The sequence below is a fragment of the Cavia porcellus genome, unplaced genomic scaffold (genome assembly GCF_034190915.1).
Source record: "Cavia porcellus strain 051 isolate PalLab524CR breed Dunkin Hartley unplaced genomic scaffold, mCavPor4.1 scaffold_19, whole genome shotgun sequence".
Classification (NCBI taxonomy): domain Eukaryota; kingdom Metazoa; phylum Chordata; class Mammalia; order Rodentia; family Caviidae; genus Cavia; species Cavia porcellus.
In genome coordinates, this window is record NW_026947502.1 from 21,999,555 (window position 1) to 22,024,481 (window position 24,927).

General features: G+C 36.5%; 1 protein-coding gene across 11 annotated transcripts in view; it reads left to right on the forward strand.

Annotated features, from left to right (window-relative positions):
• Tenm2 (teneurin transmembrane protein 2) overlaps positions 1-24,927 on the forward strand; it is a 1,173,780-nt gene that overhangs the window by 622,748 nt on the left and 526,105 nt on the right. The gene's annotated exons all lie outside the window — the stretch shown is intronic.

Consider the following 24,927-nt stretch of genomic DNA (forward strand, 5'->3'; position numbering starts at 1 on the left):
GAATAGGCTATAAGAGTCAGTGTTTTTACCTTCAAAGTAGTTAACATTTCATGGGTACCAGTGTGTGCTAAATAAATCACCAACCTTTCAGAAAATAACCACTGAAATATCTTTGGATGGCTGTCATAGCAGCCTTGCATTTTGAGTAACAGAGATACAAACTAACCAAGTAAATGAGGTCACTTGTGGTTCCATTTTGGATTTATCTTTCTAAAAATTGACTCTAATGCTTGGTCATTGGGTTCTCTCAATTATCTTATTTTATATTTTCAAAAAACAAAAAAACAAAAATAATGTGGCATGTAATAGTTCTAATGTTAATAAAATGGAATGCTTTTTCCTGGAAAGTGACCTCTCTCCTCATTCTTAAATGTCTCAGTCTGCCCCGACATTTACTTTGCACAAGTTACAACACTCAATTTTCATTGACATTATCTTCTAAATACAATCAGATCAAAAATCACCAACATCCTTCTCATTGCTCTTCTGCAAGCAGATAATGTAGGATAGGGTCTAGCTGATAACTTCTGCTTCAGTAACCTCTGATTCCACTACTTGAAATGCTCTGTGTGATTTTTCCACTGGACCAGTCAGAAGTATTTGTGTAAAATGGGTGATTCCCATCAGCAAAGATGCCAGATGTGGCATTTGCCTGTAATTAGATTTCTTCCTGCTGGGCACAGGGACTCCACGAATGGTAGATCTTTGAGGGCACTGTACCAACTGGACCCTGAGCCAGCAGAGGTCTTTCTGGGTGCATGTTTATAATTTTTTTCCAGGCTCTTGTGCTTAAATCTGCAGTTTCAAAGAAACTAAAGTGAAACTTCTAAGAAATGGTAAAACATATGTTCTAAGTCAGTTCATGTAAGTGTTGACTGTTTCACGATACTATGGAACCCACACTAAATCTACTTAGATATGATGGCAAAAGTCTTCTAAAATATAACATATGAATGATTTCCAGCTGCTTACTTATGCCTTCAAACCCCAGATGCCTCAAAAGTAAGATCAGAATAAGTGTTAATATTGATGATGTTGAATGTTAACTTTAAATAAAAATACAATGTTAAATTATTACATAATATAAATACCATTTCAATGCACATAATACATTGTAACATCACCAATACTAAATATTATTGAAAATATTAAGAAGTACAAGTAGAGTATATAGAGTATCTTGCTTGTTTATATGGACAGTGTATAACTGTTAGCTTTTTCTAACAGTTGTCCTAATGCAAAATTATACCAGGTTGGTTTTCAAGAATTTTCTGAGGTCTCTTTTCCTATATGTCTAGAAAGTGGACAGTCAAAGATATTACCTTCAATCTTGAATTTCCTTAATACAACCTTAATTCTCTTGTATTTTTATATGCCTATATATTCCAGAGGAAAATTGAAGTATCCAGATAATTTCTTAATCTGGTGGTAAATTCCATATGTGGGACTTTCTATCTTGATTTGTCTGAGACTATAAGGATTCCTGAGACATTTGGCACTATAACTAGGATAATTCCAAGGCAAACTGTGCAAGTTACCCAAGTTACCCTACATATGACAAGTCCAAATAAATATTGTAAAGTGCTCAGGTGTAATCAGCTTTTAAGAATACAGTCACACCTTGGTACTCACTACTTTGAAACTCAACAAATTTGGTGCACATTTTGATGTGAAAAATTTTTCCATTATTTATTGTCATTTGTATGGTACTTTAAGCACAAAGTACAACTTGTCAGTGTCGATTGCCTTATGACTCAGTACCTGACCTGCTTAAACGGTTTGTATGGTGCTTCTTGTTTTGGATACTCTTTGGGCCTGTAGAACCATAGATTCTGAGTATGATGGCTCCCCTGTACATAAGTCTTCCGTAAATTCACAGGGTGCTTCAGTGGAGAAAAGTTGACCAACCAAGGATATATCCTTACAGTTTTCTTCAGTTGCAAAGATAACGAGACACTCAACTGATACTACTGACTTTAAAGGATGGTGACTAAGTCTAGAGGGTGACTCCTTCTGTATTGATTCAGTGGTTTAAGAAGGCCTTGGAGACAGTCAGATTTGCTCATGGAGTCACACCAGGCAGCTTCGCTTTCACACACAGTAATCTCCACCATAGAAACCAGGGAACACAAGCTTGGGAAGGATCTAGGTTGGGTGTCTCAGTCATCTTAGGATCACCCAGTCTATTTCTCTCATGTTTCTTTAGACAACTATTAACCGTGCCCACTTACGAATCAAGGAAATGCATAGCATCAAGAGTTAATTACACAAACATTAAGTCGTCATCCAGATATAGGTGGCACACACCTTCTCTGAGCACCTACTAATGAATAAAAGTGAGATTTGGTTAGGAAAGAGGGGCTGGGAAACATAGCTACTGGATTTTGAGTGGGCAAACAACACAGTCTGCCATAGACCATTGAGAGGAGACAATATGATTCTTTAAAACTCACTCTTATTCTTTTTTTTTTCTTTTTTTTTAAATTTTATTTAAGGAGAAAAGAAAAAAAAACAGTGAAAGGGTACAAGTTATACAGATTTACAGAAGAAAAAAATGAACAGTAGGAAATCACTAGTTAATGGGTTACATATTGCCATCTTAGAAATAATTGTTCAAGTTACAAAATTAAAGCTTGTAGAGTGGACATTCCAACAATGATACTGCAAACAGTTCTGTTCAATGATCCAATAAAACTCTGTGATATCATTTTCTATCTTATACACTGTCACTCTTGTTCTTAAGACATCGTTTATCCCCCTTCTTACGGACGATTTCCTGATGCCTAAGTAGAATAGAGGTGTTGCATGTTAACCACCTTCGAGTGCATGTTAAAGATCACAAAGCCCAGAGAATTCATATGAAATCCCTACATGTCTCAGTTTCCTTATCTAAAAACTTGAAACATGGGCAGCAGCCTTCTATCTAAAGAAAAAACAGCAAGGAGCACCCCCATTTTGAAGTTTATTTCTTCATGCAAATCGAATAAGATATTGACCTTGTATTGCAAGAAAACTTCTTTCATTGGCTCTTTGGTCCCACAATTTTTATAAAAAGCCCCCAACAAAGAAAATATGATCTGGTTTCCTCACTTTTGAAAATCCTCTTCAACTCGCTGAGTCACTCTCTGTGTAAGCCAAATGTTGACACTCTACAGTCCCTGCTGGGGCAACTTGGTTTATTTAAGGGTATCAGTTCAAGGTCATTGAAGTAAACCTTCCTCAACTTCCTGCAGATTGCTTTATGGAAAAGTAGTATCCTAGAAATCTTGTGTAAAAGATCAAACGCTTGTTTAATGGAGTTACTTTGTGACACCAAGACTTGGTGTCTTTTTCTTAACCCTCATGTCTCTTATGAGGATTTCATTAACATGACTAGGGTGTTCAATATATTTCAGAAATATTCTTCCAAGTGTTGAGTGCTTTTATTCCTTGAATCACTCCCATTTGCATGAATACAAATTTTAGTATCCTTCATGCACGGTAATGCAATTGTAGGTCTCTAGAGCATTCCTAGTACCTTAGGAAAAAGTTGCCAGTGCAGAGGGAGGTTTAATTGTCATTTTACTTTAGATGATGCTAACAGTCCTTAAGTGAGAATGATGTAGAAACAGTGACTTCAGGTAGTAAAGGCCAAAAGTACGAAATAATTGCTTGGGAGTCGAGAAATGAATTAGCAGCCTATGGTGCTGCATTTTAACTAAGCATCTGGGTAACAGAATTAGAAGCTTCTCCCTCCCATTGGAAAGTCCCAGGTGAATTTTAAAAATTAGAATAGCAGACATGCTTCCAGGGTGTCCAATGTGACTTTGGCAGGGTTATGTTTCTCAGCATTTTTGTGGATGCTATGTATGGTGCATCATGTTATATAGTTCTCTATCATTTTGTGGTTTGTTTATGTTCGGATGTATGATGAGTTAGATGTGGGATAAAGAGTTTATTAGTTTGCATGAAGTATACTGTTTGTAGATTGAAGGGGAAATGCCTTAATAACAAATAAAAACTTGGAAAATTTTCATTTGGTCAGTTGAGTGAATATAGCTTTCCGTCAAAAAAAAAAAAATGTGAACAGCTTTTGCCCGACAAAAGCAACACAGAAAGAAAAGAAGACCTCATCAGACTGATTGTTCTCTTCCCTGAAGACAGGAAAGGCAAAGGAAGCATAAAGAAAAGCAGAGTCACACATTTGTATTCAGTGGTACAAAGGATTAGTTTAAACAGAGCTTTGAACCTCCTACGCACAAATATTGTGTAGTGTGACTTTTTTTCTTAAATGCCACCCTCTGCCACTGCATCTCCTACCTTTATATTAGAGTCTCACATCTCACCTGCCAAATCCAAAGGGGAGGACAGTCTGCTTCCCACTGGTTGTACTTTGTTGGAGATAGAGACCAGGGTGGTGAGTGGGGGAGGGACTGCCTTTAATTAAGTGTAATAGTTTAAAGGATTGCTTTGAAAGCATGAACATCCTTAGAAAAATCAGTGGTTTGGGTCATAAGCTGCTCTTTCCTTGCTAATAATTGCAAAATCCATAGCTGTCCCCTTTGAGTTTTTTTAATAAAAGACTATTAAAACTGAAGAAAAGCTTAATAAGTAGATTAGTTAGAACAATAGTCCTCATGAGAATGTTTTGATTCAGAGTATAGCTGCTAAAGATAACCCTAAATGCAATCAGGTTGAGCTCCCTGCCTGTGTGAAAGAAAGGTAATACCCTCAGAGATTTTGCCAACAGATGACATTATTTTTTAAGTGTCTCTTTCTACATTTAAATTAGTCTTTCCTCTGGGCACAGGCAACAAAACCTTTGTTAAGAATCACCAGAGAAACAGAGCTCTGAATAAATGCTCCGTGGAAAATTATTTTTGAGAATTTGGTTTTAGATGTTCCACATCAAAAAGATGGTTGGCAGTACATCCAAGAGGGAGCACTTTGTGATCCTTCTCTGTCCCCTTTGTAATTTTAAGGATCAAAACCCCCAAGGTGGCCTGAGATAAGGACAAAGGGAGCTGTGCGATTTTACTAAACACACACATTAGAAAGGGCAGTGTGATCCAATGTCAGCGAAGGTGTAGCCACATCCCGTCCTCTTTGTTTCGTTTTGTAAATTTTATTCTTTTAGCTAGATGTTTGTTTGCATTCTTCTTTCTGTTTCTGTCATACCACAAACCTGTGCACTGAGAGCTCTGTATGGGACTGGAGAAGAATTCATTCACAGACTTGATCATTCTAATCAGAACGACTGTGGCTCCCCGAGTCAGCTCTGCATGCAGATAACGCAGTATTGCACAGTTGCATGCATATTTACAGGAAGGCCGCCTCTACCTTCCATCTCTCCCTCCTTGAAGGTCTTCTCTTTCACCTGTTCCTGTCCCACCTTTAGATGATGATGGTCTCAGGTGCCTATTGAGGACTGTGTTTAAGAGAAGTCTTCTAACGGTCTGTTCGGCTGTCCTCGCCCTTTCCTTCTCTGTCCACAGTATCTCCATTGCTGTCCTCCAAGCCGTCACAGTCCCTCAGAAATTTTGTCTGTGACTGCAGCAGAAGGGGAAACCTGATCCTCTTTCAAAGGTATAGATTTGTGAAGTCTCCTGTCACCAAATTCATCAAAAGGAATCTCTGATTGGCTTCTCCATACTATTCTAATATGACAATAAATGGAATGTTGTGACATTTTCCCTTTCTTCTGCCCTCTGAATTAAACCTCTAGAAGCAAGGCAATCCCAAGATGCTTTGGACTCACTTCACGTGTTCTGGCTCACTGCTCTGCTCTGACCAAGTACTCTTAAAAAGAAAGACAATATAAATTAAAATGAAATTTATTTTGAGGTTACTTTGTTGTTTAATCCTGTTTGTTAGTACAGTCATAAAACAAATTAAGTTCAGTTACTCATTTCATTATGTCACCAAGGGAATATTATAACCTGATAGCTGGAAATTTCCCTGAAGGCCAACTAAAGTGCAAATTGTCTGGAGAACTTTCTAGAATTGCACAAAGCCTGGGTCCTCCCCAAAGCTTCCTGATCATTGGCTGAAGGTGAGAGGCAGCTGGTGTGTATTTTTAAAGTTCTCCCAGTGATCCTACCATCCAATAAGATTTAAGAACCCTGGAACTAGACTTCGGCAAATAATTATTGTATGAATAAATATACATTTATCTGTTATCTCTATAAAAATTCATTTATTGGGTTAATTATAGAATCTGGTCTATGCATATTATATATAAGTCAAGTTTATAACTGAAGATAGAAACCCCAGAAACTTCACAGGCAGAATGTCCACAAAATTTTCCCAAAAATTATATATAACTACTGCACCATGTACTGTTTATAATATATCAGTTTTAGAGATCTAAATAAGTTTTTGGCTCACTTAGTAGTGTGCTGGGATTAAAATCATTGTTGCATCACTTCATGAGTTAACACATCTTTCAAAAGAGGGTTTACATTACCGCTCTAATGTAATATATACACCCTCCAAAAATCTTGCAATGTGTAAAATCATATGACAAAATAATGATTTGATTTTTAGTAAATCTGGTTTTAGTAAACCATTCAAAGACTATTCAACTTGGCATATCAGATCATCAACAAAATAAAGACTCTTCTAAAGAATAAAAAGCAGAGCATTATTAAATTGTTAACTCACGTTTGAACACATATAAGTGCATGTATATATATTTGCTTTGAATTAAGTAATTCAAGGTAAATTTATTTGACATAAAATGAGATCCAAGGATGTGTCCTTGTGGTGATCTAGTGTCAAGCACTGGAGGGGTGAATGGATCACATACCACACAGACAAGCTTTCCAACACATCTTTTCTCTCAGGAAGGCTCTTGGAAGATGCTGAGAGTCTGCTCATCATAGGCTATGCTTTCCAAAGAAAGACTCTGTTAGGTATCAAGAGGGAGTATGGAGGATCTGAAAATAAAAACTGGGTGCTCATATGTTTGATACTTGAATGAAAGCTTACCTTCACAGGTGTGAAAAGAAAGTGTATGTACTGGCATTTCCTTATCTCAGAAAATAACAGTAGACCCACTGCTGGCTCAAGGATAAAATAATAAAGAATAATGGTATGACAAATTACTCAAACAAAAAGAAACTTTGCTATAGAAACTTATTGAAAACACAAAAATTAGTCCTTTGTCCAACAGACAAAACAATACAAAAAATGGGATGATTTGCCTCTTATGTAATAAAAGGATCCATGCCACACCCCTGATGCACATACAAAACACTAAAAGATGATGTAGTCATTAAGACCTTGTACAAAGAGCATTAAACAATAATGCTTGTTATGTTTTATAACAGCATTTCCAATGTATAATATGTGCCAGTAATTATAGGGCCGTGTCTGAAAGTGTACATGTGATTAAACTACACAAAGCAATTTAAACTATATTTTATCATAATCTATGTTTTATGTGTTGGGTGATGCAAAGTATCTACTTTTTATCTTTTGCTATTTTTTTTTTCAATTTTTGCCTTGCATCCATACTATCTTAATAATCAGAAAACATAATGAACTTATTCTAATCTTGGAATAAAAAAGGATTTCAACTAATGGTTTCATTTAACTTCCATGTCAAAATAAATTTGCTCACCCCCAGTGAAGGGGGATGATCATCTTTGTGGTTGTCTAATGAAGAAAACCTCTGGGATATCACTGACCTCTGTCAAGCCCCTTGAATTTGTGCTTTGACCTACAATGTATTGGGTATCTACTGCACACACTACATGTCAAATACGTGTGCTTGCTGGCTTGAGTGTGATGGGCAGGCTTTGGGGTTTGGCATAGAAGATGCTTGTGGGGCATTAGGAAATAATATTCAGTCATTGAAAAGAAAACCCAAATAGCAGTTCAAATAGTGACTCTCAGGCTGGTGGTCTCAGAAAAGGGGTAAAGTTCAGAGACCCCAATTGAATCTGTGGTTTGTTTCTATTAAATCTGAATCCTAGGGGCACCTTCCAGCAAATGCCTTATTTTTTGGAGTGTAGAACAATTCGTATTATATATACCCTTCTGCTGACCTGTCTGTTTGAACCCTGCGGGTCCTTGACAACTAATGAATAAAATAATATTGTGTGCTCTTGGGGCTATTGCAGACCCTTTTGTGTCTATAAGAGCTCTCATTTTTCCAACACATGGGAGAGGATGCAACATGGCAAGAGGCTGAGGAGAATAACCGTGATAGCCTGGGCTTAACCCCAGGGGCACTAATGACATTGCATCCACACAGCTAAGTTAGAGCATTCTATAATGATGTCATTAGACTTGAAAAAAGCGAACTTATTGCTGACTAGAATTTCTCTATTACATTCTCTTTAAAAGAGGAATAAACTCCAGGGTGTGTAGCTGCGTGGGTATTGACATTGAATGTCTGAGCCTCTGGTCACTCTGCTGAAGTCGCTTGACCTCCTTGTACCCCATTTAGTCAACTCAGCTGCCCTTTGGAGGGAGACAAATGAATCTCCAGGATTATGCAGGTCAGGTCACCGGAGGTCAAAAACTGATTATTCAATCCTGCCATCACCTTTGTTCTACCTGGCCTTCTTTGAATGTTTATCCTTCGGGTCTTCACCTCTGATTTGGTGCCCCCAAATGTTTATTCCTGTGAAAAAGTGCATATGCAAGTCAAATCCTGACACCTACTGCTGATTCCCACAGCACATTCTTTTATCTTTCCCATGGAAGCAGATATGCAAAATTGATCACCTCAAACATTTATTTGAAAATCAGAATTTCAGGGTGGGAAAATAGTTATTTTCTGAAAGGTATTAAAAATGAGACCAAGCTCATTTATAACTGCTTGTTATAAATTGACTTTGAGCAAGGTATATTATATCTGCATGTCTTACTTTCCTCTCCTGTAAAATGGGAGAATAGCTCAACATCTTGGGATGGGTTACAACATGCAATGCACTTAGTAGTACTCTAGAGGTTATGGTGGCACTGATGTATGCAGGTGCAGAAGTAACTATATCTGGACTTTTATCAAAGGACCATCATGTAACAGAACGGTTATCTTTCTAAATCCAGAATTTACATTGTGTTTGTGTACTACTGACCACATTGTCAGCATTGAAGTTTTTTATAAATGTCTTCCTGTCAAAACACCACAATCTTTATGTTGTTGGTCCCTGTTTAAGCTTTAGCCTCAGACAACAGCAAATTTGCATTCCTCACATTTGTTTTCTCTATTTTACTGTTTCACAAAACAAATGCAGGGATGCAAATCTCCAACTTTGAATACCCATTGTGTCAAACTGATGTGTTGTCCAATAAATGATTGGGAAAAAATGGAAAGTATCACCCCAGTAAGACATAAGCTCTCTGAAAATATCAAGTAAGCCTAATGCCAATATGATATAATGAGATTTTTTTTTAAAACAATGTTATAGTCTAATGAGATTGGCATGGTTTATTAATGACCTGTGCCTCTTTTGAATTGGAAAGATAAGGCATCTTGTTTCCTGTTGTTTGGTGTGATACGCAAAGACATTTGCATACTTGGTGGTATTTACATAAGCCTAAGAATATAGAATTTGACAATAAATTGCCATATGAGCCTCACAGCAACAGAGAAAGCAATCTATGCTCATACAACAGCAGTCTTGGCTTTCCATTAACAATCTTTGGCTCTCTAAAACTGTACACCCACGGTGCCTCTTTGCCCCATGGGGCTGATATGCTCCTTGGAGGACCAGGGCTGAGTGTTGAACTGCTTACTGTGTTCAAGTGCCACCAGGACTGCCCTTCTTTAATCAAGGCATCCCCGCGGTCATAGGATGACAGCATCTTAGGCCATTTTACTGACCACAAGGTTTAATGGTTTTATATGAGCAACAGTCTTGTACTCATAAGGTGGTTAAGAGGACTAGAATTCCAGCCCTGCTACTCAGAATTTTGTTGTTTTATTTCAGGAACTGTGTGTTTACATCAATGAAATGCCAACAGTAATAATGCTTAGCTCTAAGAGAACAAGTGAGATTTGGCTTATGTCTAATATTCAGTAAACAATGATAATTAGGTTAAGTCTGAGACACATATTTTTAAATAAAGAATATCCAAAATGTGTTGTACCCCAATAATAGCATTATAGAAACTTACATCCCTTTACCTTGCCCCATCATCCCACATTGATTCGGTAAGCTAATAGGGAAAGTCAGAGACTAGATGGACTTTTAAAACCTTAGGAGTATGCACTAACTCTATCATTCCTGACAATGGCTTGCCACTGATACAGACAGGCAAGGCAAAGGCTCAAGTCCATCCAAGGAGCCAGGTTTTTAAAAATACCATTAAACCCTGGTGCATCACTTTAACATCTCATTACATGTGTTTACATAGTATATTCATGTGACATAAGGTCAATTTTCCCCCAATATCAATGGCACAGTTATTGCCATTTTAGAGGTAATTCTATTCTATTAATTTTCATTTCTTTATATGTTTCCTAGTCATGCTCTCTTTGATTCATAGTGCAGCCCTTTTTAAAAATCCAGTTATTTTTCTTTGAAAGTTCACATCATTCTGTCCTTCAGTAGCTCCCTTCTTTCCACATTCTTTGCCCAGTGCTAAAGAAATATCCCATAAGTCAACCTTCAGAAATAAAAAATATATGACATGGTTCCTGGTTTATAGGTGAAAAAAGAAAAAAAAACTCATTATACCTCTTCTTTAGATTCCTTTCTAATATCCCATCCTGTTGAATATTATGACAGATCAATAAGAGGATTTGAGAAGGTATACAAAGCACTATGACAGTATGAAACTGTTCCATCACTCTTAGGATATATACATTTTTTGCCTGCGCGGAAGAGTAATCATGGTGGAGAGGTATCAGTCAAAGAAGGCTTCTTGAAAAGTGGCAAATCATTCCATTTTAGAATCTTCCAAGGGAGCATTGAGGTGACAGTTTGCATGCACAGTCACTAGCTGCATTTTCCTAATTTTCATGGTAGATCATAAGTAATATGTCCTTAACACTATATCCTTTGCTGCAACACTTTGTGGAATTAAACATTCCCCTTGCTCCTCGAGTACAGTTGGAAACGTTGGTTTTTCTGGGCCTTTTTTTTTTTTTTCAATCAAGGAAAAGTCAGACTAATTAAACCATGTGACAGTAGAGCACCTGAAAATGACCTCCTAGAATCAGCCGATGTCTGCAGGTAATTCTCTCAACTAAATGCATGCATGTTGTACAATAAGGGCACTCAGTGGTCAGTGACCTGTCTCTCTGTGTCCCGTTCCTCCACCTGCCTTTCACCACTGGAGGACAGAGGAATGTCATCGCATCTCCCTAGGGCCTAACCCTTTTGAAACCGTATTTAGTGTTTCCAGTTCCATCAGGGAATAATGTCACCTGAAATGCTTCTCTTGATATATTTTAATTATTCTTACTGATGAGCAAAATTTTACCAAACTATTCCATAAAATAAATAATTGTGTGTGATTAGGCTATTAGGGATGTAATTTGTTATATCATATACTATGTTATACTATATGGAGATACCTTCTGTAAGAGCTACGAGAAAACTTTTTATGATTTAGTATATAAGAATATGGTTTCTTAATTTTTTTCAGACATTATTACTCATATGAGTGATAGTATTTTTTATTTGTTTGATTGGTAAGCAAATCAAAGCTAAACTTTTATTCTCCTTAGCCAAAATCTGTAGTTATTGATCACATGTACTTTGTGTATTAACCCTACTCATGTTTTGTTTTTCTGATCCCTATGTGTCTCCCATAAAGCATGATTGTTCTTAAAATTTTGCTTTCTAATAGAAAGCTTAATAGGTACCTCCAAATATTCTGAGAAGCCATATTTCCAAATTGTGATTGATCTATAGTAATAACTAAACAAAATACCTACATCTCTTCATTGATAACATTAGAAATTTTTAGAATCAAATTTGAAACAAACATGGTTATTAATTGTTAATCTCTACTCAAATCTAAAACCTTAAGGCTACAACATTATTTGTACTATAGAAGTGAAAAAAATGTAAGTCTTCATCAATAGGCAACTGGTTAAACTCTTTTTACCTCTATAGTTCAAACAATGTTGTAGCCTTAAGTTTTTAAATTTGAGGAGGAATTAAGAACTTGCTTCCATAAAATATTACTGCTAAAAATCATGATATATAAAATCATTACAGATATGAATAATCATGCATATTAAAAATTTTTAAATGACAGATCACAAGGTAGTGTGTGCAGGACTGTTTTTGTTACACACACATATAGGTTTTTCAGACAAAAATATCGGAAGTCTCAGGAGTAAAATTATGAACAGCAGCAGACAATGGTGTTTTAAATAATTTTTCTATTTTATTTTTATAATTTTATTATGTGTTTTCTAGGTGCTCTAAAATCAATATATGTTCTCTTTCTTACTAGGGATAAGAAATGTTTTAAAAAGCTAGAGATTAATCATTTGTTGTTATCAGATACAGCAGATTCACCCTTCCTTTCAAGCCATGAGAGTTCCTGTATACTCAGTGAATGGACTAGTTTCTTTGATGACAATAGGATAGTGCCTAGAGATTGGTAAAAATAGCTAGTAAGTAAATTCCACGTGGAAATTCTCTCTTCTGTTTTCTCCATTCTCACAGCTCCTGCATTTCTCTTGTGGTACTCTACACCTTCAAGCCCAACTATTTGTTTATTAATCTTTGGTTCCAGCCCCAAGCACCCAATAGACTGCATTTCATTTGAGGAGAAAGATAAATTACACGTTTAGGCATTCCATAAATGCTTGTGGAATGACTATGTGACTGAGGTAAAGAAGGAAGAAGCCCTTGCTGCCAATCAGACCAGAATAGCAGCAGACAAGATGCCCTCTCTCGTAGCCAATTTTCTGGGCTGACTTTGTCGGTATAATTGCTTCAAATCTGTATTTCCTTTACCTATCTAGCTTCAGCCTAAATGCTGAATATTGTATTTTCCCTCAAAGAATGTCAATAAAGATTTTATTTTTTTCAATTACTCTTGCAGAGAATGTTTCCCTTTAGGAAAACTAAAATTTAATAACTTTTCTTCAGCAAAGTTGACGATCTCTTTATTCTCGCCATGATGACTGAAGTCAATCAACAGCCAGTTGGAAGCCAAGCTGAGCATAAAGTGATTAAAAGAAAACCAAAACACAAATGTACCCTCTTCAAAATCTAATCACATTAGGAAGCTCTGAGCATGAGTTATGAGGTAGCTGTGGCTGGCTGGGTTTTGATGAAGTACCTATAATTTCATATCAGCTGCCACAGGATTTTCTGGCTTCTCTCTGACTTTAAAATGTGATTTACCCTGTTATCATCTGTTTATACAGTCTTCAAAAACCTACCCAGGAAAAAATAGTATTAATATTATGTTAAACTGGATTGCTATAAGATTTTCATTTTTCTCACATTCATAGGGTGAAATCTAAGTGATAAAAATGAAGAAAGTAATTCATTAAATCTCAGAGCTCACCCTGTTAAATAAAAGCATTTTCTCGTTTTAGGAATCTGTGAATTTGTATGTTGTCAGCATGTACTATGGATGTGTTTCTTTTGAAAAGATGTACGTTACTGTTACTCAGTTTAAAGTAGGAGTAATTAGACTTATTTAAATGAAGGGGTATATGGTCATGATTGATTTCAGTACATTATATTCATAATTCAACTCTTAACCAGTTTTTCCTATGGCTGCTGCATGCAAACCTTTGTTCTAATTTAATAAGGAAGACTTAGAAACTAATTTCTTAAGCTGTTTTCTTAAAATGTGTTATTAGAAATTGATATTGTCTGACATTTTAAGCCTTCTGCATTTTTATTCCAGATCAATATCCTGCAGGAAGAGCTTGATGATATTGATAAAGAATTTAAAGTGAAGTTTCTGTCCCTTCCTATCTGTAAAAAAGGAAAGCTGAATCCTTTTTGCAGTGGTCATCTGGTTTAGGCTGGGTGCTTTCTCTAGAGTGAATAGTGATTATGGCTTATATTTCATCATGATGGCAGCTCTGATTGTTAAAGGAACATCCTTTTTATAACCACCTGGGTAGGTGTCACCAATCCGTCTCTGCTTTCTCTTTTGATTTTCTTTCTCATTCTTTGAAACACAGGCTTTGGAGAAAGTAACCTCCAGGCTAGAGTGGCCTTTCCTTCCTCAGTCCTCTGTAGGCACAGCCACAGAATTATGTAATCACTCTGGTCTGTCAAGAAAAGTTGAACTGATTTTATACTACATATAGTACTGGACAATGGAGATGGTTTTAAGAAAAGAAAGGATCCATCTGCAACTTTCAGGCTTACTGAGAAAAGAAGCACAAATTAAGGCATTTGGAGGAAAATGAGGGATGCCTTATTTCCAAGTAGATTAAAAGAAGAAAAAAGAAAATTAGAGACTCCCTGAGAAAGAAGTAATGGATAGGTTACCAGGCAAGGAGGCCTCACAATTTGAGCAAATGGAATAGCCTAAGTTTAAAAATGTAGACTTATGAGCTGTAAGAGAGAGATGGGGGTTAAGGAATGGTGATCTACTGGAAAGTCCTCTGAGTTGCAGTCAGTTTAGTATCTTAAAGACGAGGTAAAACATGAGAAAGAAGTGACTTGGATTGATGCATAGTCTGCAGAGTTTAGCTGACCCAAGGTGTAGACATCAGAAGGTAGGCAAGACTTAATGAAAGACACATGGTGGTTGGCTGGATAAGAAATACTGGCAGTCCATACTAGTATGTCAGTACAATTGACCCCTTTATTTTCAGGGATGTGTTCCAAGACCCCTAGTGGATGCCTGAAACGATGACTAACACTGAACCAAAACCTGTATGTGCTTTGCCTTTTCCTTTATAGACCCATGACTAATTTACAAAGTAGTCACAAGAAGAGATGAATGACAATAATAAATTAAAACTGAAAGAATGTACTGTGATTAGAGTAAACGTGACTTACCTTTCAAAACAATTCATCGTTCCAACACCTTCCTCCTTAAAGAAAGAGCTTGTCTTTGATTGTTTCTATATTGTAAAATATCTTTGGGTTTTTTTTGTTCGCTTTTATTTTATATTAGTACATGTTTGCAAATCATGCAGTTTACAATCATCTTGGGAGTGATTATGTGTACATATTACAAGTGATTTCTTTTTTAAAAATCCCTTTCCCTGCCCCTACCCTTGGGTTCTCCCATTCCCTTTTTCACATTTGTTGATTTTATTTTTCTTAGATCATGTTATAGCATATAGTGCTTACATTAATTGAGATTATCAGCTTCTTGCACATTGCTCATCTTTATTCTTTTTCTCCTCCCCTCTGCCTCACCCCTCATCCTTGTTATCTTAGACACTTCTCTATTCCAAGAAATCCATCCCTCTGTCTCTTTTCCATCCATCTTTTATCATTTTCTTCACTTGTACTTTGCCTCACTCAAATGAAAGTTACTATATGGTATTTGAGCCTGTGTGTCTAGTTTACTTCACTTAGCATTATATTTTCCAAGCGCATCTTTTCCTACATATGTGTCAAATCTGACATTCTTTTTAGCTGAGTAGTATTCCATTGTATATAGATACCATATTTTCTTTATTAACTCATCTGTTGATGGATAAATAGGCTGCTTCTAGGATTCCACTATTATGAATTGTGCTGTTATAAAGATTGGTATGCAACTACTATTGCAATATGATGACCTAAACTCTTTGGGGATGATACCTAGCAGGGGCATAGCTGGGTCAGATGGAATTTCCAGTTTCAGTTCTTTGACAAATCTCAATACTGATTTCCATACTGTTTTTACTAGTTTACATTTCTGCCAACAATACAGGAGGCTTCCTTTCCCACGACAGCCACACCAACACTTTGATGGTTTCATTTCCTAAGGATTGTCATTCTTTCCACAGGAAGATGGAATCTTAAGGCTGTTTTAATTTGCATTTCTCTAATGCAGAGATGTTAGACGTTTTTTCATATATCTGTTGACCATTTGTATTTCCTTCTCTGGGAAGCGTCTGTTTATTTCTTTAGCCCATTTCATGACTGCATCCTTAATTTTAAGTGGTTTAATTTTTTGAGTTCTTTGTATATTTTCTTTGCATATTTTAGGTAGGAAGTAACTGGAAAAAGTTTTTACATTCTGTAGAAGATTGTCTTTTACTGGTCAATTCTTTTGGTTACAGGAGCTTTCTAGTCTGACATAATCCTGCTTGTTGATTTTTTTTTTTTTTTGCTGCCATTTCTTGTATGAGTGAGGTTCTGTTTAGAAAATCCTTTCTTACACCTGTGTCTTCAAGTGTTTTATTTATTTAATGTTTATATTTTAGCGTTTAGATCTTTGATCCATTTTGATTTCAGTTTAGTATGGTGAGAAGTAAGGATCCAGTTTCATTCTTCTGCAAACAGATAACCAGTTTTCCCAGCACAACTTGTTGAATAGATTGTCTCTCCTCCCACGTATGCTTTGGCCCTTTTGCCAAAGATCAGATAGTTGAAAATCTCTGTTGAGGCTTCTGTGTTCTCAAGTCTATTTCTCTGCTCTATGTGTCTTTTCTGTTCCAGTACCGTGCCATGTTTATTACTATTGCTTTATAGTGTAGCATGAAGTCAGGCATTGCTACGCCGCCCACCTACTTGGCTCTTATTACTCAAAATTACCTTGCTATTCTAGGTCTCTCCTGGTTCCATGTGAATTTTAGGAATTTTAGCTCTAGGTCTGCAACATATACTGTTAGCATTTTGATTGGGACTGCATTGAATATGAACAATGGTTTTGAAAGTGTGGCCAGTTTGACAATATTGGTTCTGCCTGTCCAGGACCAGTGGACATTTTATATTTTCTGATGTTCTCTTCAATCTCCTTCTTCAGCATACTGTAGTTTTCTTTGTAGAGATCTTTCCCTTCTTTGCTTAGGTTAATTCCTAGATATTCCATTTATCTTGAAGCTACTGTGGATGGTATTATTTTCACGATTTCCTTCTCATTCCATGCATTGTTTGTTTACACAAATGCTGATGAAAAAAAGTTTTTGCTATATAGTTATGTGTTTGTGAATCGTCTGATGACTCTTATAATGTCTATGTTTCAAACCATACTTACAGTAGTGTCGTTTCAATTATTCAGAAGTTCCCTAGCATTTATACAAACACATGCATGTGTGCAGGCAGTAACTATTTATTTGCTTCTTTTTTGAAGAAAAGGTAATTTGGTAGTATACATAGTAGTACAATTTCCTTTTCCTAAATAGTATATCATGAGTAATTTTCCATTTAGAATTTCTACCATAGCTCATATAACACCTATAGCTTATTCTAGAAGTACAATGAATTATTTCCTTACTGGTAGGCACTTAGATTATATTTCTTTCACTGAATCATAAGCCATGCAAAAATGGATGTTTTGTAGATATATTTAATGTCTGTAGATCAGATACTTAGAATTAACCTTCCTGAAATGAGGCATAAATATATTTTAAAAGTACGTATAGACATATCTATTCATATTCTAACTTTGTGTTTGTATACATGTGTCTGTTATGAGTATAGATATCTGTTTATGTGTGACTATATATGTATAATGTATGCAAATATGCACTTGTATGGTCACATTCCATCTCCAAAGAGATCATACTTTCCTCTCCCACCAAGGCTGTGGGATTACTAAGTTCTCATTTTACTGTGTTGTTCTATGTCCTGGTAATTCTGTAGACTTCACCTCTAATTCATGTATTCACTCTTTAGCCATGTTTATTGTGCCATTCAGGACTTCTCTTATGAGAATGTGTTTTGAAAGAGAGAGCACGCACAGGACCAGACTGCTTTTTATAGGACTTTGTCTTACTGATAAAATACTCACATTTTTCCATGTTTAACAATTTTCAACAATTTGGAAAAACAGTTCTTATTGGATTCTGGCAAATGTTTTCCTCTGAGAATGTTTCTCTTCCTTCATAATGTTGATATTTCTCATGTAGTGAGATTTTTTTTGTTAACCACTCTTATTTATTAACATAGGCCTTGATTGATTGATTGATTGATGGATTGATGCAAAAACGGACACAGATGTCAATTGTGCCTCTGCAATTCTGTTTCACGGGGAGACCTCACTGGGAGTGCTAGCCCCAGTGCACGGCAACTGAGAGATGAAAGATGCCCTCAGCCCTATAGATCGCAAATACGTAGAATTATCAGGAGAGCAGCGAGCCTCCATCTAGCGGCAAGGCTTACAATATTAGACGCTTAATAAAATGTAATCAGTCTTTGTTTATAACTCTCACTACAAAGAATAATGTTACCTATGTTTTACTTTGCTGTTCTATGAATAGGAAAACACATAACAAAAACAACAAAAATGATATCTAATATCGCTAACTCAAAACTTTCCAATTCCCTATACTGACTTTTTAAAAATACACAATCATGTGTTGCTTCATGAGGTAAAGTCTGAGAAATGCATCATTCAGTGGTTTTGTCCCTCTTTGGATATTAAAGGGGATACATCCATAATACACAAGGCCTAGTCCCTCACTCAGCTGACCTCTTGATACAGTCAGAAAAACACAGTAAATACTTGGTGACTGAAGCTACCATCTGTGTCACATGCTTTATTGTTTGAGAATAAAAAATTTCGTTTTGTAAATACAGTACATTCTAAAGTAATCTTAAAAGTATAGTGTTATGGACTTTAAAAAGTAGTAACAGTCTTTTATAGTCATAAAGTATTACATAGTGTAAACAATTGTGTTGCTATACTTTTATATGACTGGCAGGATACACTAGCATTACCATAAACACACAAGTAATTTATTGAACCATGATATAATACTGGCTACACTGTCACCAGGTGATTGAAACTTTTCAGCTCTGTTATAGTCTGTGATACCACATTTGTCTGTGTAATTCATTGCTATCCAAATACCATTATGTGATACATGAACGGATGTATCAAAATCCTACTGTCATTAAAACACTTGATATCTTTTAAATATTTTGGCTACATCTGCTACCATAGACTTCTGTATTAATGAATCCTAATAACAGCAACTGCACATATCTTCCATGACAGTTACATGTTAAGCATTTACTTAGTTGCACATTCATTTTCTACCCCTCTTGAGAGCACTGTGCTAGGCAGGACCATGTCTCTCTTTTTGGTTGTACAAGAGGAACAGAAATCAGGAAAACATATAGAGTTCTGGCGGATACTGTTATCTTACTTTGTCCTAGTGGTTCAAAAGAAAACTCATCTCCATGATGTCATCCAGCTTCCTGTTGGATGCAAATATCACTAAACTTAGGAAAACACTACTGCTTACATGAAAGAGAATGATGTCCATTATGCTTATCATTGAAAACTAACGTGTTGTTGTTATTGTTATATAGACATCTGGTTGAATGTAATAGGATCCCAAAAGCTGCTGATAATTGGGTTCATGTGAGAAAATAAACGTAGGCAGCTTTAGAAATAACATTGTCACTTTCTCCATGCCCCAAATAGCATGGTTTCCTGAGATAGGGAAAACCATATTTGTGAGACATGAAATTTATGTTCCCATGAAAGGAGCACCTGACATTATAATGAAACTCACAAAACCATGTAAAGAGGTTTGGAAGAAAACAAAATGTTCTGAAGTGTAGAAATAATTGATGGAATCATAATAATGCTAATTTTAATAACAATCAATCTATGAATGGCCTGCCAGCTTCACTTTCTAACACATTGTACTCTTATTTATGATCATTCTAATGTAATTGGAAGTATTTTTCAATTAAAAATGCATGTAGTACTTGGATAAAAGAAATTTTTCTTGGGTGGCTGGCTGGTGATTGTGCTTGTCTTTGGCTCCCCAAGCTTTTGCAAAGGACAAATTGCCTACTCCGTATGGATGTGGCAGTGGGACAAGCCAGAGGTATACTCCTGCAGCTGGCAAGGGACCATCAGTGCCGTCTCTTCTTCTCCAGCCATAATTTGGTAAAAGGATCCTGACTAACACTCATATTTATTTTGATGAGGAAAAACATGAAGTGCACACCCAGGCATTTCTGATGAGGTCTTTAACACCCACTGAATGCTTCTGCATGAGACAGATGGTCTCAGCCTTGGCCACCTGTCCCAGTTGGTTGATGCTCTTTCCAAACGATGCTGCCTGGCTCTCATGTGGGTGAGCACAGGGCTAGCCTTTGTCTGGAGCTGAGAGAGAGAAGGGGGCTTTTGCATTCTGGAAACCCAGTTCACTCCCTGTGCTTTGGCACTTGTGTGTATCTGCTTCATGCTGGAGGGTACACAGTGACATTGTATCCAAGGGGTAAATGAATAATCATGCTGAGAGAAGGCATCAAGCAACCAATAAAAAAACTTTGTTCCCTTCATCCGAGCTTGAGTAGCACAAAAGGAAAGATTTCTGAATCTAAAACTCTTACCTTTTGTTTTGCATTTTATAGATAGGATACAAAAGAAGTCATTGACAGCATTTTGTTTTGAGGATAAACTCTTCAATATGTTATTTCAAAAGCTGCATTACTTTCTTCCATTTCAATAAGTCCTCTTCCCATTTATAATAGTAGCATCATAGTAACTGTCTTAACAAGAGTACTCATCCTTACTGAGAACCTATTGTAATGAATTGTCTTCACATATGTTTTCTTGGGTAATTCATGAATGTTCTATTAATTGCTATTCCAATTCTTTTAATATTATTATATTACAGGTGAGAGAAATTATGATATATTGAGCTAAAGCTGTCAGCCTGGGGACCCGTGGTTCATTATTGGAAAGAACAGATTGGAGCCTGTGTATAAGATATTAGGGATCTACAGCACCAGCCTGCAGTTGATTCTCAACATTATCTTGGTGGCTTCTCTGATGGTAGAGTCACTCTTTAGATGTAGACTCTGAAGCTATCATGTGGAATTGTTAGTCTTCAATAGTAAAGCCTTCCTCTCATTATGATCAAACTTAGCAGCTTTAGAAACCAACTTGAGAACTGTGTAATGTTTGTACCACTGAACACTGAATATAAAAAAGTGAGTTGAATGTGTAGTTTAAAGGAGAAAATGAAACCATCTGTGCAAATGAAAATCTATCTCTTCATTTTATCTCCATAGACCCCATAATAGCTACCTGCTGACCTCCTGTGCCGAAGTAAAGTCTTTCTCCTGTGTTTATTCCCCGATCACATGAAACTCAGGGTCCTTGCATTCCATCTAGCATCAGTTAATTAATCAATAGGTCAAACAATATTCTCTTAGCTTTCATTTTCTTCTTCTTTTCCTCTCCAATTAATTGTGCTCTTTCCTAGGAAATCCCTGAGGTGATCTATCAGATGCTATTGAGAAGAAATGTTCTGCAGGATCTCAGTGGTTGGTACTTCTGGTTCATGGCTGGCTCAGTAATTCTTTTCCGGAGAACTTTGACTCCTGCTTTACATTTATTAGGTTTGTTTTTCTCACTTGTGCTTGCAGGAGTATTGTGAAACCAAATATACCTTTTTAGGTTAAAATCTTCTAAATGGTTTATTTTAAACATCAAGAGAAAGGTGTAGTTGAGGTAAATCATGATAGAGAGGTAGCTTTGTCTGCTTGTTATGCTGTAACCAAAGTCCACATACTTAAGAATTTGTAAATAATAGAAGTTTATGTCTTAGGCCAGGAAGTTGGACATCAAGATTCTGAGAAGTCCTGGTGTCCAATTAAGGATTGGGCCATTCCACTTCCAAGATGGTCCCTTGTTACCACATCCTCCAGTGGGGACAAGTGCATCCTCACCTGAAAAAATGGAAGAGTACACTGGGCTTCAGAGCTTCCTTAAAATTTTATACAGCATGACTTCTCTCAAGTCATAAGGGCAAAGCCCTTTTCATATCCCAAAAGCCACACATCCTAATATCATCATCTTGGGTATAAAATCCCAAGAATTTTGGAGGGGAGCATACATTAAACTGTATCATATATCTATGATATACCTATCATAACAAATAATAGTTTGTGTTAGGTAATAAGAGCTTAAATTCATTCTTGTTGCTAATTACAGGGCATATTTGTCTTGCACAAAAGGCTGAAGGTGTAGAGGGGCTGCTAGTTGAGAGGGTCATATGGGTACCAGCATGTGGAAGCAGGTGGTTATCAGTTTGAGAATCCACATAACGTGGAGTCAAGTCTATCCCTGTGACCAATAGTTGGTACCTTGAACAAGTCACTTACTATCTTATAGCTACAATTTCCTTTTCTGTAGCATAGGATTATTAAAAGTATGACTCTCATAAGATTGATGTAATCATTTAACAAAGAAACAAACAAACTTAGAATAGTGCATGCCACATAAAAGATTTGGAATTTATTGATCACGTATTAGGATTTGCCAAGATCCACTCACTGCACAATCTACAGCAAAAGACATTTTGATGAGGCTTTGATTATACCCATGTAAGAAAGGCAGCTGTTTTTTAAAATGCCTAAGCAATTCAGATTCCTGCTTAATGACCAAAAAAGATCATTTTATGTAGGACCTCTGACTTTCCTTGTCCTTAATGTTTTAGATTAGAAGTGGAAAATTCTGCTATCTGGGGTGAATAATGACGCATGTCTTTGTGACTTAGGTGTTTAAAGAAGCGGTAACACATTTGTTAAGATTCATTTCCTCTTGGGCATCTCTCCACAGACCCAGAGGTTGCTGTGTGTTTATTTGGAGGACCTATTTTCTCCAGGTAGTGTAGGCATAGCAGTCACTTTGATTCAGCAAGAGCTTTAAAAATGGAAACATGTTTACAAAGTGAAAAGGCAGGTAAGTCTCAGCGTAAATAGAGCCTGATGAGTTTCTATGGCAACCTCATTCAGTATTACAAGGTCAGTCCCATGGAAAGAGATGATGTTCAGAGAATGTTCTGGAATTTTCTTGATGGTCAACCTGTTTCTGATTTTTAAAAAATAGGACAAGTATATCACTTTACTGGTGCTTGGATGCCAAGAGCTATGAAAGCAACTGATGACTTAATAAAAAGTAGGATATCTAAAGCATAAAGAAACCCTTCCCGTTTAAGGGCTCTACTTTTTACTTGACAATTACTTGTTGAAATCCCAAAGAGAAGGAAACCATGGCCTAGACGGTATCAAGCACATCTTCTTTTTCCTTTCTATTCCTCATCACCAGACTTCTACCTTTGGAAAAATCTGTTGTGTAAATTTTTAAAGCACATTGTTCAGTATATGGCATTTTAAAAGGATGTCTAGAGCAGGGGAGGTGATAGCTCTGCTTTAATTGGGTTGGTTGGTGTTTGGTTATTGACTAGATGCGATGTTTTCTGATTACCTTGGAAAATTGTTGAAGGGCATATGGGGGAGACAAGAAACAAGGTGTTTGATTTCTTTAGGTTAGTGATTTTAGATCAAAGTAGCATCTACATCTTATTGGCAGATTTTGCAAATAACTGATTTGCAGATTTGGCGATATATATATATATATATATATATATATATATATATATCCTGTATATTTACTCAGTAAAATTGTAAAATTATATATGTACAACAGGTTGCAGAGACCGCTGTTTAGTGAAGGAAAATTAAACACAGAAACAGGAAGCCTGTACATCCAACAATTTTATATCAGAGAAGATCTATTTCTCCGTGTTCTGTTGTTTTCTTTGTTGCATCCTCCTATTGACTGACAGGTGTTTTTTTGAACTTATTGTGCAAGCACTGAGGTTCACAGACATTTTAGTCATTTTTAAGCATTAAATGGTCATGGTACTTAAAGCATAAAACATGAAACAATGAAGTCATTTTATCCAGGCAATTACACAGTGTTTGTAGAAGCACATTTTCCTCCTCTCTGCCTTCTCCCCTCTCATTCTCTTCCTCATTTTCCTCTTCATTCTTTTTCTTCTTCTGTTTCTCTTTGTATCGCTGTCAGTATCACTCTGTCTCTGTCTCTGTCTCTGTCTCTGTCTCTGTCTCTGTCTCTCTCTGTATTTGGAATTGAACCCACGGCATTTTCACTAAGTTATACCTCCAGCCCTTTTAAAAGATACTGAGCTTGAGAGAGGGTCTCACTAAGTTGCCCAGGCTGGACTGAACTTGCGATCCTCCTGCCTCAGCTGCCCAGAGTGCTGGGACTACAGTCGAACACCACCATGTCTTCCTTATCTTATTTCCCTTGTTTTTATGTGGTACGTTTTAATATGTATGACAAAACAGTAGAATAAACAAATAAACCAAGGGTGGAAAAAAACACCTTAAAATTGCCTACAATCTTACCATTTAGCAAGAATCATTATGAACATTGTGAGAAAAACATTTCCACAGCTCATTCTATAATAATATATAACAAAACTTAAAGCAGTACTAATATTTACAAAGCACCTACTCTGAACCAGGGCACTGTACATTTACACCTTCATGAACTATGTACCCTGCTATCATCATTCCTGATTCATGGAGGGACTGAAGCAGAGACAGATCAAACAAAATTACAAAAATAGTCCTAATTTGTTCTTAGAGAGCCTGGCTCAAAAATCAGCTCCTCCCACTATTCTGATATGTGCCTCTTATTGGGTGCATTTTGAAATAGAGATGTCCTCGTACCTTGTTTATTGTTTTCTAGCTTTCTCACTTGCTATATGGTAGAGTTTTCATTCATGGTTTGATACATTCATCCATGGCAGTGGTGATAAAGCTATGGTGTGTGCCCTGCACTGGCTTGTTTATATCATTGAAAGCTCTAACAGGTTCACCATCACTGTTCTATGGCATCATTGTTTCGTGAGTCTCCACTTAATTCCAACTTAATTCCAACTCCATTTAATTCCAACTAAAAGTAATGTATGTCAGTTCTCCCCGACTGTAGCCATGTAGACTAAACCACACTGCAGAGACCGTTCACCTGAGGAATCTCTGCCTCCATCCTAAAGCCCCTTTGTTCCAGCCAATTCTTGTACCAACTTTGTTTGGAAAACAAAACAGA